Here is a 6,000-nt window from a genome sequence, read left to right on the forward strand (position 1 = left end):
ATATTTTACATATACATCAAGAATATTGTTTAAAACCATGTTTAATATTTTACAATCACAAGTTCAACATTTTTTAATACATGGTTAATATTTTTATATGAATTTTAAACATTTTTAAAATGCTTGATTAAAAGTTTATAAATACAATATTAACATTTTGTGAATACATGATTAATATTTTTCTATACACATTTAACATTTTCAAATGCTTGATTAACAAGTTTTTATATAGTATTAGAATCTTCTTAATGCATGGCCAACATTTTTTCTATACACATTTAACAGATTTCAAATGCTTAATTAACATTTTTTAATGCAAGATAAATATTTTTTAATATAATGGTCAACATTTTTTTATACATATTTAACATTTTTTGAAATGCTTGATTAATATTCCAATAATTGTTTACATTTTTTAAATGCTTGATAAACATTTTTTAAATACATGATCAAATTGTTTCATACACATCGTATTATTTTTGTATACATGAGAAACATTTTCTCTATACATGTTTGACATTTGTCAAATGCTTGGTTATCATTTTTTCAACGTTTTATGTATAGTGTTTTTGTATATATTTCTTTAAAATATTTGAAAGTATAAAAAAGTAAATAAAGCTGAAAACAAAAACAAAGTACGTGAAAGAAAAACGAGGTTGTGGTCTCCCGTGCGCCTGGGCCGACACATTCAGGCGAGGCTTCCCTCTGTCTCGCGTGTAGCAAGACATAGAGGCGCCAGAGTCACAGTCACACTCTTCAATTCCGCACCTCGCTACAATAAGTAGTTTCTTTAAGCGAAGGCAAAAATCAAGTACTCTTTTAGTTCAGAAGAAAAGAATTGACAGTCAATTAACAAAAAACCGGACAAAAGCATTCACAGTCCACCGAGCGGCACAGACAAGATAACCTACACATAACACTACAAAGAAGACCTGTCGAGGTGGCACATTGGTGTCATCGTGTCATCGCCATCACTTCTCTCCAAGCAAGGGCGATCACCATCCCTTCACCATGAACGAGCGACTTTGACTTCACCACATACGACTGTCGACCCAACATATGGCATAGAGGCGTGTGGAGTCACATGAAGGGCTATTTTTTTCGAAAAGGGGGGCTCCCCGGCCTCTGCATCAGAACGATGCATACGACCACCTTTATAAAAATCAAATAAGTTCAACAAGGTCTTGCAGTCACATGAAGGGCTATGCCACGCACTCAAGTGTTAACAGCTCTACATTCATCCACAAGGATAATGCTAATCTCCGTTACTGTTCGCTGTTGTCCGCGTCCAATTGCTGCCATGACATGCTCAGCTTTGTTCTGCACACGGCTAATCTTTCGAAATCGAGCTTGCCGTTCCTTGATCAGCTCGATGATTTCGGTGGCTTGGTGCATGTTCCTTGACCGGCCAGCTGTCCCAGCATTGATCAATGCAACGATCTCAGCACAATCAGTCTCCACCAGTAGCGGCGCTTGGGACCAGTGCAGGGCTACTCTAAGCCCCTTCTCGCACGCCGCTAGCTCAGCTTCCAGAGGTCCATGACAGTTGAACAACCATCTACATGCAGCAAAGATTATCTGTCCTTCGTGGTCATGTAAAATCATACTCCCTCCGTTTCAAAATAGATGACCCAATTTTGCACTAAAGTTAGTATAAAGTTGAGTCATCTATTTTGGAACGGAGGGAGTATATACCTGCACTCGCTTCGCCCTCTGCTGCAACATAAGAGCCATCAAAGTTGAGCTTGACATGTCCCGCTGGAGGGAGCTCCTATTTGACATCACAGGGAGTAAACGAGTTGGCATATGAGTACTCATTGTGATACATCCACTCAGGTCAGCCGGGAATTTTCCATTGGTAATGTCCGCCTGCGGGTAGTGCTTGATCATGAGCAGATAGTCCATGTATCCACACAAAAATCGTTTAGATGCTTCAATTGGAATCATTGGCTTATCATGGGCCAGTTCATTATGCACATGCCACACACGCCAGAACACCATTGATAACTAACATGCGTTGTGTGTCATTCAGTTATTGGAGGAGCATTAGCAGCTCCGGTTCAGAATTTCTGAGCGCATCATCACGCGAAGATTCCAAACGTTTTTCATTTCATTCCAAAGGGCATGCACACAATTTCGATTCTGACGGAGAGCCACGAAGAAGAACTATACAAAGTTGACACAGTAAGTAGTTGCATCTTTGCCTTTGTTCTCATCTTAAGAACATGTACAGGGTGCGCATCCATGTAAAACTTGGAGACGTGTACCATCGTGCTCGAAATTATGTCGGCAAGTCATACCAACATGAGCTAACGATGAACCAACCTGGCACGTGCGTGCACTACGGAGCCTCGCTGTCAAGAGACCTGCAGCACATCCCAGATTATCATATCGCAGTCCATCAGACACTATAACACGCATACGATCCGATCCTTTCATCAGCCAACAGAGTTACAAATCGTTGTCTTCAGCGCACCGAAAACCATTTAACAGCAATAAACTAATCGATAATGGCAGTGTAAGACAATAAGTTTTGGGAAACCAGCACAACCCTCTAGGGGTGGCTTATCTCATTATATATAATGGTTGTGTTACAATATGTACCATATACGTACATAGGTACAGAAGCTATACATAGTCTAACACCCTCCCTCAATCTTAGCCACTTTCTAAAGAACTGAGAAGGGTAAGATTGCGCCTACAAGCCTCAAACTGTGGCAGCGGTAAAGGCTTAGTGAAGATGTCTGCAAGTTGATCCTTAGATGAGATAAACTTGATCTAGAGTTGCTTCTGTGATACACGTTCCCGTACAAAGTGATAGTCAACTTCAATGTGTTTCATTCGGGCATGAAATACTGGATTTGCAGAAAGGTATGTAGCACCGATGTTATCACACCAAAGAATAGGAGGCTGTGGTTGAGACAAACCCAACTCCTGAAGCAAAGACTGCACCCAAATAATCTCTGCAGTAGCATTAGCCACAGCCTTGTACTCAGCTTCAGTACTGCTACGTGACACAGTAGCCTGTTTCCGAGCACTCCAGGCGATCAAATTAGAGCCAAAGAATACTGCATAACCCCCCGTGGATCGCCTGTCATCTGGGCTACCAGCCCAATCTGCATCAGAGAAGGCCGAAAGGACCCGAGAGGAAGTCGGCTGAATATGCATACCAAATGTCAGGGTGAACTGAACATAACGAAGAATGCGTTTTAACAGCAGCCCAATGAGTATCTCTGAGAGCCTGAAGATACTGACAAACCCTGTTAACAGCATAAGAGATATCTGGTCTCGTGATCGTCAAGTACTGAAGTCCACCAACAATGCTCCTGTACTCTGTGGCATCCGCAGGAGACAAAAGCTCACCATCAACAGCTGTTATCTTGTCGGTAGACGACATGGGTGTGGTGGTCAGTTTGCACTTCAGCATGCCAGCTCTCTGTAACAACTCCAAGGAGTACTTCTTCTGCGTAAGGACAAGACCAGTAGCACGAGAAGTGACCTCAACTCCAAAAAAGTAGTGAAGCTTCCCAAGATCTTTGACCGCAAAATCAGCACTAAGAGAGCAGACAAGAGCATCAGCAGCATACTGAGAAGAGCTGACAAGGATAATATCATCGACATATACCAAAAGATACATAGTGACTTCTGGCTTCTGTAGAAGAAATAACGAAGTGTCAGCAGTAGACGGCACAAACCCATGAGCACGAAGGGCAGAGGCAAGGCGGGCATGCCAGGCACGAGGAGCTTGCTTCAAACCATATAGTGCTTTGGAAAGACGACAGATATAGTCAGGACGATCAAGATCAGAGAAACCAGGCGGCTGTTTCATATAAACCTCTTCCTCCAAAAATCCATGTAGAAAAGCATTCTGCACATCAAGTTGACGAAGTGACCAACCACGAGAAACAGCAATAGAGAGAAGAAGCCGAATAGTGGTAGGCTTGACGACAGGACTGAAGGTGTCCTCATAGTCAAGACCATGACGCTGCCGAAAACCGCGAGCAACAAGTCGCGCTTTGTAACGCTCAATAGATCCATCCGAATGCTTCTTCACTTTGAATACCCATTTTGAGTCAATAACATTTACCCGTGGTGGTGGAGGAACGAGAGTCCATGTCTTGTTACGAAGAAGAGCATGAAACTCCTGCTCCATAGCCTCTCGCCAATGTGGAATGCGCAGGGCAGCCTGATATGAGCAAGGCTCAGAAGATGGATCCGCAACAGCAGCAGCCAAACAAGCAGCCAACCAAGCAACCGTACCATCCTTACGTTCCTTAGGTTTGAAAATGCCACTGCGACTGCGTGTATGTGGTCGAGACACAGGAACCACCGAGGTCGACGGAGCAGCCTGCAACGGGCTGGAGGACGGCGATGTTGACGAGTCAGCCGGTGACGAGGAGCCAGTCACGGTAGCCTCGGACTCGGTTGGCGAAGAAGGCCGACCCACCGGCGAAACCGGCAGAGCAGACGAAGCCAGCTGGCGACTCCGGCATCACAGACCGGGCCGATGGCGAGCTCGGCATAGTGGGCCGTGGCGCGGCCGGTGTCGCGGGCCGAACCGCTGATGAAGGCGACGTGAGGACCCGAGCCGCGGGTGAAGACGGCGTGACGGGCCGAGCCGCAGGCGAAGACGGCGTGACGGGCCGAGCCGCGGGCGACTCGGCGGCCGCTGGCGAAACGAACCGAGCAGTGGAGATGCTCGGTGCGACGGGCTCGTCGGGTGACCATGCATGGGCACGCGAATCGATGCCATGCAACATAGGGTGATCGACGTGCCCACCAGAAGACGACGATGATGATGGTGAATCCTCCAACAGCTCCAAACGAGCTCCACGTCCGGTTCCTGCACCATGGTTAGGTAACAGCAAAGGAGAGTATGCAACATCATCAAATTGGTCAGAAGCAACAGAGGATGAATGCAGGGATGGTGGTTCGACAGTGGACACAGGAAGGTTGGCAAAGGGAAAAACATGCTCATCAAACACGACGTCCCGAGATATATAGACACGATTAGTGGGAACATGAAGACATTTGTAACCTTTATGAAGAGAGCTATAGCCAAGAAAAACACACTTCTTAGAACGAAACTCAAGCTTGCGCTTGTTATATGGACGAAGATGCGGCCAGCAAGCACACCCAAAATACCTTGAGAAAGGTATAATCAGGTTGTTCATTAAGGAGAACCACAATGGAAGTCTTCATGTTTAAAACACGAGTAGGAGTACGGTTGATGAGAAAGCATGCAGTGGTGAAAGCATCACTCCAAAACTGAAACGGAACAGATGCATGGGCCAAAAGAGTAAGACCAGCTTCAACAATATGACGATGCTTACGTTCGACTGAACCATTCTGGTGATGTGTATGTGGACATGCTAAACGATGAGCTATCCCAAGCGACTGAAAGAAAGAGTTGAGGTTGCGATACTCGCCCCCCCAGTCTGACTGGACATGAACAATTTTGTGCTTGAGAAGACGTTCAACATGTTTTTGAAACTGAACAAAAATATCAAACACATCAAATTTGCGTTTAATAAGGTAAAGCCAGGTAAAGCGACTATAAGCATCAACGAAACTGATATAGTAATTATGACCACTGACAGAAGTCTGAGCAGGACCCCATACATCTGAAAACACAAGTTCTAAAGGATGTTTCACCTCACGACTGGACTCCGAAAAAGGAAGTTGATGACTCTTCCCCTGCTGACAAGCATCACACACTGCTACATCTTTATGACTAGACAAACTAGGAAGCTCATGACGACGCAAAATATGACGGACAATAGGTGTGGCCGGGTGACCAAGACGAGCATGCCACTGTGACGGAGAGACCCGAACTCCACTGAAAACACGAGCGACACCAGGATGCTCCAGACGGTAGAGGCCCTGGCACAACCGCCCACTAAGAAGAATGTCCCTCGTGCCCCGATCCTTAATAAAAAGATCAAAAGGGTGAAATTCACAAAGCACATTATTATCACGTGTGAGTTTAGGAACTGAAAG

This window comes from Triticum aestivum, chromosome 3A (assembly GCF_018294505.1).
Source record: "Triticum aestivum cultivar Chinese Spring chromosome 3A, IWGSC CS RefSeq v2.1, whole genome shotgun sequence".
NCBI classification, from domain to species: Eukaryota; Viridiplantae; Streptophyta; class Magnoliopsida; order Poales; family Poaceae; genus Triticum; species Triticum aestivum.